Raw genomic sequence first — 20,324 nt, 5'->3', positions numbered from 1 at the left:
CTTTTTGCTCAAGACTCGCATTCTACCACTTGGAACCACTGCTCCAGTTCCGGTTTTGGCAGCTCTTTGAAGTGTTGTTTCCACACTTGAGTGATGAAATGTAGAGTAGAAGCCCCCTGTAAACTAATAGCTGAGAAAGTCTTTTGGGAGAGTTACAGGGCGACTCCTGAGGGTTCAATATTTTTCACCGCTGACTGATTTCCTGTGGGTGCCTACGTTTCCCGAAGAAACCTCTTCCTCAGCCAGCAACTACAGCAGGTGGCACAGGCCAGGCCAGGCCATCACAGATGTGGATCCCAGGGAGGATCAAGGCCGGAAGATCCAAATGGGCGAGGTGACTCATTCTGCTTCCTGCCTTGGTCATTTTGATGAGTCATCCACTTTCATCTCGTCTAGAGTATGGGAAAGTAACATCAAAAAGCCTCTCTAGGATGTTATTATCAAATATGTGATGGAAAAGAAAAACCCCCTCTTCTATGGTCCTTACAAAAGTTAGCATTTTTATTTTGTTGCCATTTCTTCCAGTTACAAGTGTGAAAGAAGAACAGGAAGGCTTTGGGCAAGATAAAGTTTAAGACAGTATCTTCTGCCCAAAGCAGTGACCAAACTGCTAAGAAAGAGAAGACAAAATGCCCAGCTCTTTTCTAGAGAGGAAAGACTGTTCCTTTGAACAAATTAGGACTTCTTTTCAATTCAACACTCACCAGGTCATGTAGAACCATGAATGCATGTCTAGATGGCTAGGAGACAGGAGGAGTGGTGGATGATTTAAAGCAGAGATTTCAGTCAGGTCTGGAATCAAATCCTGATTTGTCTCTATGAATAATTCGTTGTATGACTTTAAGCAAGATGTGTGAGTGCTCTGAGCCTTAGCTTTCATAATAATTACAATGAAAATAATAAGGCTAACAACAGCTCTCTTGACTGAGCTTCTCTATCAGACATTGATTGATCCATGGAATTCCCATGCATTATCTCATTTAGCCATCTGACAATCCTAAACATGAGTCTCATTATTGTTCACAGAGTACAGATATGAAACTTGAGGCACAGAGAATTCAAGGACTGTGTCCATAGTTGTGATATTAAAAGCACAGTCATCTCCTCTGGCTGGCGAGAGGCTTTTACAAGATGCCGAAGGGATAAGCTCATAAAAAATATACAAACAAATACATATCCTTATTTTTTCAATTACAGGCAAACAAGGGAGAGTCCTTCTCAACTGTTCCAATGGTTAGACCCTTTTTCAAGTGAATAATGATTCAACATTCTGTGTAAGAAGAATTCATAATATTTCTTTTTTTGGGGGGGGGGTCCGGTTGTGGGGCCTGAACTCTGGGCCTGGGCGCTGTCCCTCAGCTCTTCAGCTCAAGGCTAACGCTCTACCACTTGAGCCACGGTGCCACTTCCGGCTTTTTTCTTTTTGCTTATGTGGTGCTGAGGAATCGAACCCAGGGCCTCTGGCATGCAAGGGAAGTGCTCTACCACTGAGCCACCTTCCCAGCCCGAATTCATAATATTTCTTATTTCTTTAGTCTAAGCTGTCCTAACTCATGGCAATTACTTGTGAAGGTGCTGAGAATGACAATTGATTCCATGATAACATTTGTTCTAGCATAGAAACTCTTCTTTTGGTCGACTGAAATGAAATAAATATGTGGAAGTCAATCAAAAGTTACTGTCAGAGAACACACAAATCTAGGAGAAAACATGCAATTGCAAAATGCAATTTCTTTACCCACACAGACATATCTGTGTGCATAGGCACGTGTGTCTGCACACACACACACATTTGTACTTAGATGTTGAAGACCATTTTGAAGATGCTGCAGATTAAAGCTTTCTTATCCAATAGTATTGCTATTTAAATTGGTTGATATACTGGGTTGCTAGAATTTCTTAAGCAGTTGAAATTTAGTTTTCTTCTACTGCTGGGGACTGGAAGGTTTAAGACCAAAGTGTCAGCCAAGGGTAGCTTTTGAGTTAAGTGCCTCATACTTGTTAAGTCTCGCATTTGAGCATCTCTCCCAACCCCTTTTATTGTATCTTCACATTGTCTTTCTCTCAGTGTACACAGGCAGAGTAAGATCTCTGTCTTGCCAATGTTATTAGATTGGGATCACACCTTTTTGACTTTTTTAACTTTAATTACCTCCTTAAAACCTCTGTCTCCAAATACAGGCTTATCAGAACCTTGAAATGAATTTTAGTAGAACATAATTCAACTATACAGTCTGACTAAGATTGGACTACTTATTATAGTAGGCCCATAACTCAGCGAATCATTAATGAATCACTTAGATTTTCCATGGCTTGTTATTGGATAACAATTGTTTCCAAAGGGCAGTGAGTCAGGTGTCTATGCTAGCTTGTAAACATACTAAAGGTAGTAGGCAAGAATAAAAGCACAGTGAAAAGAGTCTTGGAAAGTAGGTCTTGTAAAAGTAGGTCTTGGTGCTGGTTGTACTCCTAAATGCCGAAGGCATTTTAGAACACAAAGGGCATCAAGGTAAATGTTAGATCTGGAAAGGAAAGGGACCATTCTGCCTAAGAACACATTCTTTCCAAATGGGTTTCCTATTTTCAAAGGTACCTTCTTGTTATAGGAAGCAAACACTTCAAACTTTGAATGACCATAGGAATCAAGTTTTCAGAGAATCTCAGAAATCTTATTGGGTCTGGGTTAGTTAATTTAGTTTAACCTTTGTTTCATGTGTCATTTAAAACCTTGGAAAATATGAATGTGCTATTTTTCCATCTCAGATGTCATTACCTCCTCCCTTTGACTATAGGTTTTCTCAAGTGGTGTATACATGTATGTGTGCAAGGTGGGGATGGAAGTAGGGAGATGGTAGGTTGAACCAAAAAAAATTTTCCAGCTATAAACACCCAGAAAAATTCAACTTTTGTGTTGAAAATAGGATCTTTTTTTATAAGGTTTTTGCCTTGAGATGAAATTTTTTAGGGAAAATATTAAATTTCTTCTTCTAGAAGCCCAGATTGGAGACCTTACTGGGTTTTCTCACAGATAGAGAAGCCTCAGGCAGTTAATTTGTATGTGTATGAGAGAAGGGAGGGGTGGGGGGGAGAGAGAGAGAGAGAAAGAGAGAGAGTGTGTGTGGGGGGAGAGAATAGTTAGAGAGTATCTACTATATCTAATCCAATACAAAAGTCCTATCTTTCCTGACAGGTTGTGCAGATAGAGTTTAAAAGACCCAGATTAAATGAATTTTGTGCCTGGGAACTTTGTAGAAGGCAGGGAAGCCTCTGGTTCCTAATCCCATTATGAGTCCAGAAAGATTCTGATTCTCCACTTCCCCTTAAACCAGTCTACCAAAGTGCCTGCCTGGACAGTTAGAGTCACTGAAGTTGTATACCTTGTTTTTCTTTCTTAATTCAAATGATCCACTTTTGTTTAACCTTTTAAAGACAAACTATGTTCACTTGCATTTTCTGGAGCTTGCCCATCTACTCCGCACCTCACTGTGTGGGTCTGAATATTTTTGGTATTTTGTGCTGGTAGTAAGGCTTGAACTCAGGGAGCTTGTTTGTTTGTTTTCCACATTTGCAGCTAGTATTCACAAGAAGTGAGCCATGGGGCTCAGAATATGGCTTGGTGGTAGAATGTCTAGCATGCATAAAGGCATGGGTTTGATTCCTCAGTACCACATAAACAGAAAAAGTCAGAAGTGGTGCTATGGCTCAAGTGGTAGAGTGCTATCCTCAAAAAAAACAAGCTCAGGGCCTGAGTTCAAGCCCCAGGACTGGCAAAAAAAAAAGAACCTGGCCTATATTTCCTTTGCGGGGGAGGTTGAAAGAGAGGGAAAGTAGGAGAAGGATGAGGGAAGGGGTTTGATAAGAAATGTACTTATTACCTTACTTATGTAACTGTGACCCCTCTGTACATGACCTTGACAATTAAAAAAAAGTAAGTGAGCCACATCTCCACTTCCAGATTTTTACTAGTTAATTTGAGTTGAGAGTCTCATGACTTTTTCTGCCCCAGCTGGCTTTGAACCACAGTCCTCAGATCTCAGCCTCCTGAGTAGTTAAGATTATAGGCATGAGTCATCAGACCCTGACTGAATAATTCTTTACATCCCAGGTATCTCACTCTTCTATGCATACCCCCACAACTCTTTGGCTTCCTTTCGTTTCCTTTTCTTTGGAACCAGCAAGTGAAATACTAGTTTTGATATTTAATGGCAAACTGTCCAGAAGTAGTGATAGTATGGATAGCTTCCTTATAGTGTCTTATTGCATAGACCTATTTTTAGTTTTCCCTCTTGTCTGTCCCTGCAAAGTTAATCAATGCATGTTGAATGGATGAAGGCTTTTTGGCTGTCCCAATGTGATTAGACTCAGAAGAAATGCTTGTTGTGCTGCTATTTCCTCGTAATGGAAAGTCCCAGCCAGTTATCAATTAATAGTGAGTATTAACAGTACTTATCTAATGCCTAACTCAGGATGACGTCTGGGGATAAAAATACACAGAGAGAGTGTGTTGTGACACAGGCAGAAATCTGCCAGTTTACTCCCTCTCTGGTCACAGACTAATTGCTTAACTCCTGCAATGCTACAGGTGGAAAAGAAATCCTGCTACCAGGCAATCTCTGAAGTGAGGCATTTGTTATCATATTCCAGAAGTCAGTAGGCTGATAGCAAAGTGATTGGGCTCTTGGCTTTGTATGTTTTTGCCTTTGGGTGAAAAACCAAGATAGAAACACAAAAGAACTATAATTAAAGTAATGATGATTAGAGTTATTGTATTTATATTCCTGCATCATATCAGGTCATGGGAACGTGAAATAGAGAGAACTTGGACAAATGACAACACATATAAAGGCGACAGCAACAGTGCTGAGGAAACCCTTGTCCATCCCATTTGCTGAACTTCCTTTACAGAATGATTGTCCCCTTAAAGCAAAAATGCATTCACACCACTTCCTTGGAAGTTGCTGTGATTTCTCTGTTTCTATGGAGGAGTACAGTCTAATATTAAGCCAGTGTAGAACCCCACATTTACCAAAGTGGACTTAGAAACCTGGAGTTACTTAGCTTAGTAACTTGGAAGGGACAGATGATGATAGGTGGTGCTCATGCGTGCACACACACCTTCTCCCTCTCTCTCTTTCACACACACACACACACACACACACACACACACATTGCTTTACAGTGCCTTGAAGAGAAACCTTGCAGTTGGGCTAAGAGAAGCCACTTATGTCTCCTTGGGATCCTTTTGTGATTTGGACAACAAGTGTATGCTCAGTGGTGCTGTCTCAGAAGGGCATGTGTGGATTATATCCCCATAAGAATAAACAGGCAAGGAAAGCTTATTCACAAAGGACATGTAGAAAGGATATAATTTTAGGGGAGACCATAATCCTATTAATATTTTGTTGAACATAGATGGTCAAGGAGTTGATTCTAGAAAGCAGTTTCAGGAAAAGGTGCCATTTGTTGCCAGTGGATTGAAAATAGTCCCAACATTTCTCAGAAACATATCAATTTTGGAAAAGTCAGTTGAGAAACAAATTAAATGCTATCTGTGAAGTTCCTAAGTTCAAGGAAATAGAAAGATGGTTATGCAGCAGGATTCTGCTCAAATAGTCCTTTGACTATGCGTTTTAGAAAAGACTGTGTATACATGGTGGAGGCAGGGTCATAAAGAGGAGAAGAGGGAGAGGAGACAAGTCTCTTAGGAATGTGGTCTCAGGATAGATGAATTGGTACGGTAGAAGCATCTGACAGAGGAACTGAAGAAATGAACTCAGTCTCTTGAAGTGTCTGAGCCAAAACACATTTTAGAACTTTGATAATAGGGGGGGAAATGATCTATGTATTTTTGAATGTTAAGATAATGAAGATCAAAGTTATGAAATTTGGATGCAAAGAACATTACTGTCATATTTCAAGCTTTGCAAACTAAATAATGGAATGATCTTTGGATCACAGGGCTAGAAGTAGATATGTGGGTGCCTCAAAGGGTGGGGTAAAGGAAGAATCTTGCAAACTCTAAACAGGAAATTCATCACAATAATGTAGAAAAGTACATGAATTCATGTTGGATGAAAGGAAAATTAAAGTTGGATTAAGTACAAGAATATTATTGAAATAGCCATTGTAAACAGAAATAGAAATCTGTAAAATTATTAGATTAAAAATACATTCATCACTAGGTGCTGATGGCTCACACCTGTAATCCTAGCTACTCAGGAGGCTGAGATCTGAGGATCAGGGAGGGAAGTCCATGAGACTCTTATCTCCAATAAACTACTCAGAAAGAGCTGGACATGGCACTGTGGCTCAAGTGGTAGAGCACTAGCCTTGAGCAAAAGAAGCTTCAGAGAGGGCCCAGGCCTTGTGTTCAAGCCCTAGCACTAGCAAAAAATAAAAATACAAATTCATCAGATATATGGACACTTCTTTTGAACTCATTTACTTAAATTACTTTCATATCTGATGTTTGATTATGTTCACATCATCCCAAGAAACTGGGTATTTATTCACATGTTATTGTTTAGGAAGGGAGTAGCCGGAGGTGAAATCAGGTCACAAGATCAGGTCATACTGATGGTATTTCTTGACCACTGGTCTTTGGATACTCTAACTGGAATTCTTCTACCAGATCATGAATGAGTTACAAGCCAATTAGTTCAAATTAATCAGATTTACTAAAGAGTAAATGTTCACATGAAACATGAAAAAGCCTTGAATAACAATGGAACCAAAAAATACAATCTATTGCCATTGTTATGTCTTTTCTAGGTTAGCTTTGGGGTGGTTCAATACATTTCTATGAATTTCAAGGGGTCTGAGAGAGGGAGCACATTCACTTACTGTCTGCAGAGAGGTTTTGGGGGCAGAAGCTCAGGTGGGAGGATGGGTGGATGCTTTCAAGGACCCTGGTGTGAGACCTACCTAGCATGCTCTAAGTCAAGTGACTGAGATTCTAGAGGGCCCAGGGCTCCTAGGAAGGCATGTAGAGTTTGGAAGGAAAAAATACTCCAAAGGAGGAAAGAAATACACTAAAGTCCAGAAAGAAAGAATTATAGAAATTCTGAAAAGGGATTTCTTGGACCTTTCAATGTTACTCCTCCTCATCCTTGGAGACTAGGAGGATACCATAGCACAGGACCTGAGGCTAGACCATGCTGAGGTGGGAAGACTTCTGTGCCTTTAGAGATATTACATAACCTCCCTAAGCTCCCTAACCTTATCTAAAAGTTTAGGAGGCCAGACTATTCTAGTATTTTATGGATGTCATGAAGCAAATCCTAATTTGGTACCAAGAAAGATCTTCATCCCACACAAAGTAATCTCATTGTGGAAAGATCACCACAACAGCCAGTGATGGCCTCTGTTGACTGTCAAGTTGGAGATTCCTCAAGTAGATGTCCTCAGCTGGACAAGTCAGGGAAGGGTCAAAGGAGGAACACTGGTAAAAAGTGACTCAGAAAAGAGACTTGTCTGGCCCTTCCATTCTTAGCCCTGTACTGGTCTCCTATTGTAAAAAGAAGACCTTTGAGCAGTGTTCCATGTGTTTATTCTACTTGTATCAAAGAGCCTTTCATCTCCCTAGAGAAAATTATTAACACACTCCACCAAAGATATGAGGGTGGAGGCCCAACCTTGGAGAAATAATAATCACCAACCTAATAAGGAGCTGCCTGAAATGTGAATTTAACAAAAACTAACATAAAAGCCTCTACTTTCAACAACAGCAGTTGGCTGAATACCAAAGTCTTTGTGCCCAGGGGAGCATGTCTGTCTGATTGCTTGTCTGTATGCTATTTGGTGCCCAGGAATTTTCCACTAGGAGACTGGTGGTATTGGAGGTGGGACTTTGCAGAACAGCAAAGGCTGACATGCTCATAGCCAGTCACCCTCAACGTTAGTGGGAGAACAAATCTTGTTGCCTGAGTGAGCAGTGACTCTTAGTTCCAGGCTGTAAATCTCTGACTTTCAAGATTATCTGGTTGGAGAAAAGAGGGAGTGGGAATGGGTAGGTGTGTGTGGGTGTGGGGATAGGTAACAACAGTTAGACACAGCCACAACAGCCATGGAGATTAGCAGACACATGGTAAGCAGAGCAATTTCAGTTTCACTAATGGATCACTCTCTAAGATCAAAGTTGTGGGGAGTAGTTTCTAGATTGAGATTATGCTGTCTTCTAATATACATATACATACCTGTGTGTGTGTGTGTGTGTGTGTGTGTGTACATACACACACACCTCTTTGAGGTATAGCTTGACCATATATGGTAAAGGGCTGAGTGCAAAAGAATATTCAAGGAATTACATATTTGCAGGAATTGGATCAGATTTGTTGATATTTTCCTTATTAATGTTTCCAAGTAACACCAAAATGCTCCACGATTTGTTGTGTTCAGTGACAATCAAGATTTGTCAATAATCAGTAATCATGAGTATGTCATCATTAATTTTCTCCTGCTGGAAGTCAGAGGAGGAGGAAAAAACCCAGAGAAACCAACACAAGTGGGACTTGAAATACTTCATCCAGCAAAACACTCAGCAGGTTCTATGTATAAGAACATCTTGGACCCAGCGGGGTGTTGGTGACTCATGCCTGCAATCCTAGCTACTCAGAAGGCTGAGATCTGAGGATCACAGTTCAAAGCCAGCCCTGGCAGGAAAGTCTGTGAGACTCTTATCTCCAATAAACCACTAGAAAATTGAAAGTGGCGCTGTGGCTCAAGCAGTAGAGCACTAGCCTTGAGCTGAAGAGCTGAGGGATAGTGCCCAAGCCAGGAGCCCAAGCCCCATGACAGAAAGAAAGAAAGAAAGAAAGAAAGAAAGAAAGAAAGAAAGAAAGAAAGAAAGAAAGAAAGAAAGAAAGAAAGAAAGAAAGAAAGAAAGAAAGAACATATTGGGATTTTAACAATTTGCTTCATCATCTGAAATTGAGAGTCTGCTGTGATATAAGGACTAAATGTTGAAAAGATGGACAAATACATTTTTATTGGTACTTAGTTTAGAACTCAGGGCTGTATGACATTCTACCACTCGAGCCATTCTCCTAATTCTTTTTGCCTTAGTTTGTTTTTTAGATAGGATCTTGAGCTTTTGCTCAAGCTGGCCTGAGGATTGCAGTCTTTCTACCTCTACCTTCTAAATAGCTGAGGTTACAGTTGTGAGCCATCATGCCCAACCTGGATGAAAATCTTTATGATGAGCAAAAGCCCTCCTATAATGAAAAAAAAAACATTTCCTATTTATACCATTTCACTATTTTGGAAGTACTGGGAACTGAATTCAGGACATCACATTTGCTACACAAATGCTTACAATTTGAGTTATACCTTCAGCTCCTTTTGCTTTAGTATGTTTAGTTTATGGTATGAGATTATATGTGATTTCATACTTTTGTCCAAACTAAGATTGCATTGAGATCCTCCTACCTCTGCCTCTTGATGAGCTGGAATCATAGATATACACTCACGTGTCTGGCTGGCTCCACTTTGGTTCCTAATGATGAGTATCATTTTCTTGGCACTTGACTTCTTCAAAAGACTTTTCACTGCATTATCTACAATTTTTCTCTAATTATTTGCAATGAATATATTCAGAAACTGAAGCTAAGAATGTATACAATTTTCCTACTTTTTCTTCTCTAAGATCTTCAGGTGATTTTTGCCCCCAGGTAGTTTGGTAATATCTGGAGACTCTCTCAGTTGTTCCAAGTAAGGGAGAAGTTGTCATCGACCTCCTCACTGCATAGACGCCAAACATACTGCTAATTATCCTAAAGTGAACAGGGTAACCTATTTGCACACTGCCCCCCCCAAAAGAATTATCCACCTGGAAATGTCAACACCAATGTTAAGAAACTTAGCTGCACATATTCTCACTTTAAAGTTCTTTTGTGACTTGACCATCCCTGTGCTGACAGCTCTCAAATCTGTTGGGTGTTATTTCCAAAACTTCGTTCTCTTAATACTGGTTCCTCCACAGACTTTACTGATACAGGAATATCAATCATATGGGAACATCATATCATGTGGGAATCCTAACTATGCATCCCAAATAAACCTCTGCCCCCTTTTTTCTGGCCTTATTATTGGCTTTGCCACCTAGGGTTACTTAAGGGAAATGTATAGTTGCCATTCTGAATCTCTTCTTTGTTGCTAGAGATTGATTCTGAAAGGTTCCCCTAAGAACCTATGTATTAAAAGCTTAGTCCTCAGTTAGTGCTATTGGGAAGTGGTAGAAAATATAAGAGGTGGGGCCTACTGGGAAGTTTTAGGTCTTTAGAGGTATGCCTTCCAAGAGGATTGTAGAATGATGGCCTCTCTGTCTATCATCTCTACCCCTGTCTCTGTCTGTCTGGCTATCTGTCTTGTCCGTCTGTCTGTGTATCTCTCTATATGTGTGTTTCTCATGTTCCGGCTATGAGTCAGGATGTGAAAGTTACACACATACTCTTTCCATCTTCTTGTTATGATATGCTGCCGATCCACAGGCCTAAAAGCAAAGGGTCCACCAATCATGGGCTGAAACTTCCAAAATTATGAGATAAAATAAGCCTTTTCTAAGTTTATTTTTCTCAGATAGTTGTTACAGTTACAGAAAATGGATTGAAATACTTCTTGTTCTCTTTCTAACTCAACCAAATCCAATCCCTTTCCATGTATGTCAAATGTGCTTGAGAAACATTTCCAGAAATTGGTTTCCACTGGCACCATTTAAGTGTTGGCTTTCATTATCTCTCAGGACCCACTGCCTTAAACTGACACCTTGGACCAGGAACCATCCTTAGCAACTGTGAGGGATTCTCATCCCATGTGATGGCTTAGAAAATAAAGTACACAGATATAAGTGACTAGCTGAGGAAGGAGCAATGATTTGATCCTGGGCCACACCCTGTCTGTCAGCCACTACATTCTGGTCCCTCTTAAATTATCATTCATCTCAGATTTCCACTTCTTCCTACTTGAGATATGTACTATAATTACTCCAAATATCTCTTCATTGATGGAACTTTCCAGGGCTTTTCACAATTCATTGTCTATAACACAAAATTAAGAGACGTAAGGGAAAGAGTGAGTCAAAGGAGGGGGGAGCGGTGAAAATATTGAAGGGTGTCAAATCGATAAAATGTGCTGCATTCATAAACTGCTTTGTTAAATGGCACCTCCTTTGTACAACTAAGTAAAGATAATACAAAAATTATTTGAAATGATATTTTCCCCATTCAGAATGCTCTCTTTCTTGCTTGCTGGGTAGCTCCGATGCATCCTTCAAGACCCAGATCAGATGGCAGCTGATGGTAGTATCCGAATTTTTAATCTGCAATACTACATTTATTTCACAAAAGGTATGCAAATACTTAAGAAATAAAAAATGATTTTATGAACTCCAAAAATTTACGTTGAGATTATTTTCCTTTAAAAGCAGGTTCATCAATATTACATTCTGACCTCAAGGCAACAGGTCTGAAGTGCAAGCTTGTACACGAGACATATAAAGGTGAGTGTCTTTAAAATATGCTGACAATTGATATCTACATATATGTGTATATATGGAGAGAAAATTGACTATGTGAGTTCAATAAATATGTATTACATTACCACATGAGCTCAAAGAGCAATGATTTTCTGAATAACTGAACAATTCTAAGAGTTGTCTATGGCCTCAATTTTAGGCCTCAATTTGAAAATAAATCTCTTCCACATGACCTGGTCAAAAAAAACCTGTCATAGCAAAGTGATTTGTTCCAAGTAATTCATTTCAGAGGTTAGAAGACATCCAAGAGATATTTACATTACAAGGTTTGTCTCAAATTCATATGATTTAAATAGCTTTTCTCTCCTTCTTCCTTATCCCCAACAACACATGTAGTTGAAGTAAAAATACAATATGGTACAGGGCCCTGGGGCCATCCTCATTTCTATTTTCATCATGATGCCATAAGGCATGTGAAAATATAGACATTTTCTAGCAAGCACCTTTTCTGTCATCAGAAAAAAATAGGGAAAGAGAGCTATAGTGTAGGTATGAATTCCTTCTTTTGAGAGAGCATAAAGTGGCTTTTACTCAGTAATAGATTCTATTTCTCCTGTGTTCTACTAATTCTCCTATCGTTCTAGCAAGTGGAAGGCATGGGCAAAGATGGAGATAATGGAGTATGTTTGGAAGTGAGTGATGGAGCTCTGGGCACTAATTTGACTGGGCCCAAGACCTGATTACACTATGGACAATTTATGCTCTGGTTAGAAGGCAGAGAGTGAAAGAGATTTCTAGGTTGTGGCCACTGCTCCTCAGAAGATGTGAATAATGGGAGAAAGGTCAGTGTGGAATTATCTGTATAAGCAATCTTTCCCAAAGTGTTGCTAGATTTTGCTCCCAACACAGAGACTGCAGGTACCAAACTACAAACCCAATCAGCATCTAGCCAGGAAAGTACAAGACCTATTTCTTTTGTTTTCTACCTATCCAATCAGTGGCCCTGGAAGTGGTGGCTCTGTTTGATGATGTGTGATTCCTGTGGCCATATGGGAAGATGGCCTTGTGGGAAATCAGTAAATAAATGCTGTGTCTTAGCTGATGCTGCTGTAACAAATGATCATGGATGGAGTGGCTTTAACAATAAACTTTTATTTCTCACAGTTCTGGAGGCTCAAAGGGGCAGAGGGCCCTCTTTCAGCCTTCAGCCTTCTGACTTTTCTGTGTATTTTCATATGGGGAGGGACGTAGGGGAAATATAGAGAGAAACAGAGACAAGTCCCACCAAAATCGTCCTAATGCAACCACATTTGGGCATTAGCATTTCAGTAAGTCCTCTGCCTCGAGTCCTTTCATCTCTAATATCCTCAACTGTCACCTTCCAGAGCAGGACCCCTCTGACAATGCTACTTAACATGGACATCCCTGACATCCCCGACTTACTGCCTCTGTTGTCCTTGTGCTACACCACATCTTTTATTGGTATATAGGTTTTACTCTCCTCCCCATAAGAATGTGATCAATAAGGGAAGGTTATTTGTTTGATTTCACTTAGAACAGAGTCTGGCATTCAAAGACTTGTGGGAACATTCATAGACAAGATTATTGAGATGAGAAGACATAGGTTCTTTCTTTGATAGAGGTACAGCAGGTAAAGAGCATATCTGCCCTCTTTCTCTCATCCTTACCTATTTTCCCACTCAGTTCACCTTTGCTGCTTATTTCTGATGTTTCCTGGAAGTGGTATGACCAGAAATTGTATCCCTGTTGACACTTCTGTGTCAGGTTCAAACTGGAAAGCAACCTCATGTTACAACACTGTATTTTAACCTAATAAGTAACTAGAAGGGTTTGATGAAGACTGGGAAGGAAAGACTTACTAGATGAATCCATTGTTAAGAGCAAGTAGAAGCTAGTCAGAAGTTCAGGATGTAAATCCAGCCTATTAGAACAGCCAGGCAAACTGAGGGTCCTAGAGGTGCCAATCCTGGTACCACATGGATATCCCAGAACATATGATACATGAGTCACTTTACAACTTTACATGCATCAGCATGCATGAGTGCCCAATTGTTCCAACAGATGTTGGTGAATATCAGTCCTTTCACCACTGAATTTCCTCTATTCCTTTGGCACCAGTTGGTTGCCCATATGTGTGTGGGTGTATTTTGTAATCTATATAATCTGTATTCTATTTATCTATATTTGTGCCATTGCCACACTGCCTTAGTTATTACAGCTCTGTTTAAGTTTTAATATTAGGTAACATTGTTCCTTCCATTTTGTTCTTTTCTCCCCCAAAGTTTCTTTGAAACTGAGATTGCACTAATCTTATAAGTCATTTGAAAAAGAACTGAGATCTTAACAATATTGGCTCAATGATTTGTGTACCTATTTTGATTGTCTTTAGTTTCTCTTAGCAATGCATAACAATTTTATGTGCAGGTTATGCACACTTTTGTCAGATGTAAAATTATAAATCCAACTATTCTTTTTTTTTTTTTTGGGTCCGGTTGTGGGGCCTGAACTCTGGGCCTGGGCGCTGTCCTTCAGCTCTTCAGCTCAAGGCTAGCGCTCTACCACTTGAGCCACAGCGCCACTTCCGGCTTTTTTCTTTTTGCTTATGTGGTGCTGAGGAATCGAACCCAGGGCCTCAGGCATGCAAGGCAAGCACTCTACCACTGAGCCACATTCCTAGCTCCAATCCAACTATTCTTTACTAAGTTGGTCTGTGTTTAACTTTCAGGTTTATCTTATTAGATCTTTCTCCATTATTCAATAGATGGTGCTAGAGACTGAATGAGTAGCTCAAAGATGTCTTCTCTTTTTGAGAAACTTATTGGCCATACTCTGTTCTGGGAAGCCTAACAAGGGGAAGTTTGACCCTGATGGACCTTTTTGCTATCTTTAGGTAAAGCAAATACTTTCTGAGGTTCTTTCCTAGTGCCTCTTTATTCTCTGCTTGACAAACAAAACCCACAGAAGTTGAGCCCCTGGCATGAATGTTGCCATTTCTTTAATCATTTGGCTGTGGCTGCTGAAGGTCACAGTGCTGGCAGATGAGATACAGGGCATAGGCGGCTGGTAGCCTTCCCACTGCCACTGCAAAAGAGCTCTATTCATGGCAGACTGTACATCACAAATGCCCAGTGACAGCACAGTCTATCTATCCTCCCGGCAGCAGCTGATTAGCTTAGTTAAGGTTTTGTTTTCAAGCATAGTCTTTTCCTATATCCACAACATCCATGATGGTCAGTAGAATTGAAGCATCATTTCTGGGAAGAGGCAGAGAAGGTCCTAAGAGTTGTTTGGATGAGCATAGAAGGCTAAAGACAGTGGACTCACTGAAATATAAGAATAATTCAGTTCAAGAATCATAGGAGAAAAACACAACCATGTTCAGTAGGGTTTATGGCACTCTGAGGAGAGATGTGACTAACTACACATGATAGCTTGGAGGTAATCTTAGGAGTCCTACTGGTGAGTCTCAATGAAATGAATACATTTTCACCAAATGTCTCAAATACACATTGGTTAAGAACATAATGTGTTCAGGTTGTATTGCTGGTGTGCTTGGTATAGTGTCTGTCCATGAAGAGGCTGAGAGGACAAACTGAGGTCACAGAGAGATCATTACTTGATTTCATAGACTTTGTATAAACTCTTACCATAACTGGAATCTTTGGGTAGATATGGACATGATTACTTAATGTAGATTTCAGGAGTAATGGCAAAGTATCCATATTTTTAGCCCACTATGCTTATCCATCTTAGAATTTCACATGTTACTATAGTTCTTTTTCAATTACGGATACTGTTTGTCGGAAGGTAAATCATGAGACTTTATTTATCATTTAAACTTATTTGTGAGTGAATTTATCAGAGAGCATATTGTCTGGCCCTTAGTATACTGCAACAAAGATGAAGGAAACTGAAGTGAATAAAAAAAAACGAGGGGTGATGTTCTAAGATGCATGTGTGTATGTTTATAATATATGTGGATGAGAGAGAGAGAGAAAGGCTAAAGAAACTACTTCAACTTCACATAGGCATAGCTCTGTAAACACCACATATAAGTACGAAAAGACACTACCCTTTCATAGGAGAAAATATTTCAAATCATAAATCTGCAATAGGTCTACTATCCAGTGTTTATAGTGAACTCATAACTCAACAAAAAGGCAGACAGTCCAGTGGGAAAGGGCTGGATGCCTTTGGCTCATGCCTATAATCTTATCTACTCAGGAAGCTGAGAACTAAGGATAATGGTTTGAAGCCGGCCCAGGCAGACAAACCCAAAAGATTCTATCTGCAATTAACCAACAAAAAATGGAAAGTGAGGATCTGGTAGTGTACCAGCTATGAGCGAAAAGGCTGAGGGAGAGCTTGAGGCTCTAAGTTCAAGCCTCAGTACTGATATACACTCACACAAAATTGGGCATAAGATTTTAATAAGCCTTTCTTCAAAAAAGATATATAACGACTGATCAGAACTTGGAGGGAAAAAGCTTGACATAGTAAATCATTATGGAAATAAATCAAAGGTATAATAATATAATCAGCTTGTCCTCAGTAGTATGTCTATTGTACTAGTCAGCTTTCAATTACTATTACCAAATGCCTGAGAAAATAAACTTATAAAGAGCAAAAGAGTTATTTTGGCTCATAGTTTTGGAGACTCTAGTTCACGATTAATTGACCATGTTGCCTTGGGCTGAGGAAAGAGTGGTACATGTGGCAGTGCAAAACATCTCTCCTCATAGCCAGGGAACAAAAGAGAGAAAGGTCCCATAGTCACCTTTGGAGTATACTTTCAATGACATAAAGACTTCCTACTAGGATTCATCTCTTAAAGGTTTTCTGCCTCCTAATCTTGCCAAGCTGGAAACTATCCCTTTAACATATACATCTTTGGAGACATTCAAGCTCCAACCTTAGCAACTGTGATTTTTCTTCTTTCTTTTTCTTTTGGTCAGTTGTGGGGCCTGAACTCAAGGCCTGGGTGCTGTCCCTGAGCTCTTCAGGTCAAGGCTAGTACTCTACCACTTGAGCCACAGTGCCACTTCTGGCCTTTTCTGTTTATATGGTGCTGAGGAATCAAACCCAGGGCCTCATGCATGGGAGACAAGCACTCTACCACTGAGCCACCTTCCCAGCCCCTGTAATTTTTCTTAAAAAGGAAATGATTAAGAGATGATGAGGATAAGGAGAAATTGGAAGCTGCTGTGGTTCCACGTCCCTTCTACATTTCCACTGTGAGTTGACGAGATGAGAGGCCCTTTCAGGAAACAGAGCAGATGCCAGCACTGGAATCTTGGCTCTCAGGAACTGTGAGCCAAACAAACCTACTGTTACAGATAAATTGAGTTGCTTTGGGTATTTGGTGATAGTAATAGAACACAGACTAGAATTAAATATTGCCGGTGGGACAAAAGTAGTACAGCCACCATGGGAGAGTTTTGAGATTGCTAAAATGGAAAAGTACAATGACTATTCTACTTTTAGGTATATATACAAAAGAACTAAAGACATATATCCAAACCAAAGCATATAGAAATGTCCATCAACTTATGAATGGATAGACAGTATGTGGTATATCCTTAAAGGGAATAATATAAACCCATTAAAAAGGAATGAAGTTCTGATATGTAGTTCAACACGAATGTCCCCTGAAACATTATGAAATATCCTGAATAGACAAGACCATGGTGACAGGCAGCAGACTAGTGGTGCCAGGTTCTGGGGTGAAGCAGGAAGATGAGTGACTGCTGAGGGACATGTAGTGATGCCAATGTACTGGAACATGACAATGGTGATGATTGTACAATGTGGTAAATGTACCAAAAGCCATCAAAGCAAATACCTTAAAATGGTTAAAATGTGGGCTGGGAAGGTGGCTCAGTGGTAGAGGGCTTGCCTTTCATGCCTGAGGCCCTGGGTTTGATTCCTCAGCACCACATAAGCAGAAAAAGCTGGAAGTGGTGCTGTGGCTCAAATGGTAGAGCGCTAGCTTTGAGCTGAAGAGCTGAGGGACAGCACCCAGGCCCAGAGTTCAGGCCCCACAACTGACAAAAAAAATTTTTTTAAATGCTTAGTTTGCATGAATTTACCTCAATTGAAAAATAGAAATAAACCACATAGAGAATGCCATGCTTTGTGATTGGTGTTTGGGAGGACTAGTCTTTGCAGTTAGCTTTCATGGAGAGCTGACCCAGTGCTGTCCACAGAGAATATGACAGCAGCCTAGATTCTGCGAAGACCTAACCTATTAAGCATCAGAGCTTCAAAGGCAGAACTTCCCATTCTTCCTGCTGGGCTGCCAAGCTATGGCTAGAAGCAGAAGGGAGATGAGCAAGGAAGCCAGATTTGCCACAGAAGCTGAGCTCAAGCCTGAGCCATAGCAATGTGTTAGTCAAGGGAAATGCTGGGACTCTGCTGGGAGGAGCAGAGAGGGCTTGCCAGCCACCCCAAAACCAGTGCCCTCTTCTCTGTCCCTATAGCCCCAGTTCTTGATCTTTAAAGTGCACACATCTACCTATTCACCTAGATATCAGGCCAGCTACCTTCACATGATTTATAATGTAGAGAGTTAAAGTTTGTCTAGATATTAGAAAGGTTGATATCTCTCTTTTTTCTCCCTCACTTCTTCTCTCTCTCCTTCCTGAATATGGTTGTGATTATTTGTAATGGGAAAATAACACGGAATGCAGGATTCTCAAACCAGAGAGAAAGGTTCTGTAATACTTCAATCTCTAAAGATAAACCACAGTTAGATATTTTATAAAACGATGACTTTGAATGTCATTTCCATTGCTGCATTTTATTTGACTGGATCACAGGGAGTAAAGGGTCATGGCTTGGTGGTTGGTTGGAATTTTTTTCCTGTTTTAGTTCCACCCTCCACCAGGCAGCCATCTTGAAAATATCACCAGGTGACTTTATCTTTCAACCCCAAATTATAAACAAAACAAAACACTGTTTTTCTTTGGGCCTGGCATGTAAGTACTTTGAAAATGATCACTTCATTCTAAGAAAATGTATAAGCAAACTAAAGAAGCTCTAGTTAGATTCTCAGGAAAGTGAGATCTCAATAGATAGGCTGGATTTCATTAAAATGAAAAACTTCTGATCTCTAAAAGATATGAAAAATACAATAGGACAAGCCATGGGCTGGGAGAAATTTTCTGCAAAAGATTAATCTCATGAAGAGATGCTTTCCAAAATATATTGAGAAAAACTTTTTAAATGAGCAAAAAGATCTGAATGGAAACTTCATCAAAGACAAAGTGCATATGGCAAATAAGCATGTAAAGGAAATTTCAATATTATATGTCACTAGAGAAATGCAACTTAAAGCAATAGTGGGGCACTATATCTCTATTAGGATGGCCCAAACTGAGAACTCAGACAACACCAAATACAGAGAAATAGGAACTCTCCTTCATAGCTGATGAAATGTTAAGAGCGGTAGCCATGTTCAAATAGAGTTTGACAGCCTAAGCAATCTTTGTTTTGTTCTTTATCCAAATGAATTAAAACTGTATATTCATATAAAACTTTGCACTTGGATCTTCATTCATAACTTTCAGAACTTGGAGGCAACCAAAGTATCCTTTAGTAGAATGAATAAAAGAAAACTGGTTCATTCAGGCAATAGAATATTATTCAGCACTAAAAATAAATGAACTAGAAAATCATGAAAAGCCATGGAGGAAATACAAATTTAAAGTGAAAAAAGCCAATCTAAAAAGAGGCTACATGCCATAGAATCCCAGTTGTGCTTGGAAAGGGTGAGTCTAGAGACAGTAAACAGAATAATGGTTCATGGAAACCATTGGAAGGAAGAAAGGATGAACAATAGAGTGCAGATTTTCTGAGCCATAAAGCTATTTTTTGCATGATTCCACAAAGGTTCATGCATGTCAGTACCCATTTGTCAAAACCCAATACCAACAGTGAGCTAATGCTAGCTGTGGATGTTGGGTTGCAGAGGTGTCAATGTGCCCTCGTTGGTTACAACAAATGCTCCACTTGGGTGCTACAGCCAGAGAGTGAGAGAGGTTATGAGCATGAGAGGTGTAGGTGAAATCTCTGTCTTTAGCCCAATTTCTCTGTGAAGACAAATCAGCTCTAAAAACAATAAGTATAATTTAAAATAAAGAAAAGTGTAAAAGTTTCATGTAATAATTTCATGGATTTTATACATTTGTGGCAAAAGCATATGTGTATGAATGAGTCAGGCTGCAAAGAAGACATGGAGGGATATGCAGGTTCTGTGTCAAGAACAAAGGTCTTCATTCTTTCTTATTAATACGAATAGAAAACATTCAGGATAACAATAAGACCAATTTATAGTTAAGATCACAAATTGACTCTGATAGGAGTTGTTTTGTTTTTAATGGCAGCATGCAAGACTACTGGTGAAAACTCAGAGAGAACATGTTTTATGTTGAGAGAACATGGAATAACTAAAATCAAAACCAGTGTAATAAAGTTATATCTTTTCATCTCTACCCATTTCCCATGGTGCTTCTCTAACAACAAAAACACCACACAAGGAAAAAATTAGTTAAAATGATAAAAATTTCAAAATTACTAGTCAAAAGATTAAACAAAGAAAAAAATTTAAAGGCATAATTTTAAAAAGTAATAATAATGATCCAGGTGCCAGTGGTCCCTATAATCCTAGCTATTCAGAAAACTGAGATGCAGAGGATCACAGTTCAAAACCAGCCCCCGCAGAAAAGCCTATGACAAAGATTAACATCGTGAAAATGGCAATACTTCCCAAGGCTATCTACAAATTCAACGCAATCCCTATCAAAATTCCAACCTCATTCTTCAAGGAAATAGA

Source organism: Dipodomys ordii, unplaced genomic scaffold, assembly GCF_000151885.1.
Source record: "Dipodomys ordii isolate 6190 unplaced genomic scaffold, Dord_2.0 Scaffold41, whole genome shotgun sequence".
Taxonomy (NCBI): domain Eukaryota; kingdom Metazoa; phylum Chordata; class Mammalia; order Rodentia; family Heteromyidae; genus Dipodomys; species Dipodomys ordii.
This window is presented reverse-complemented; position numbering follows the sequence as displayed.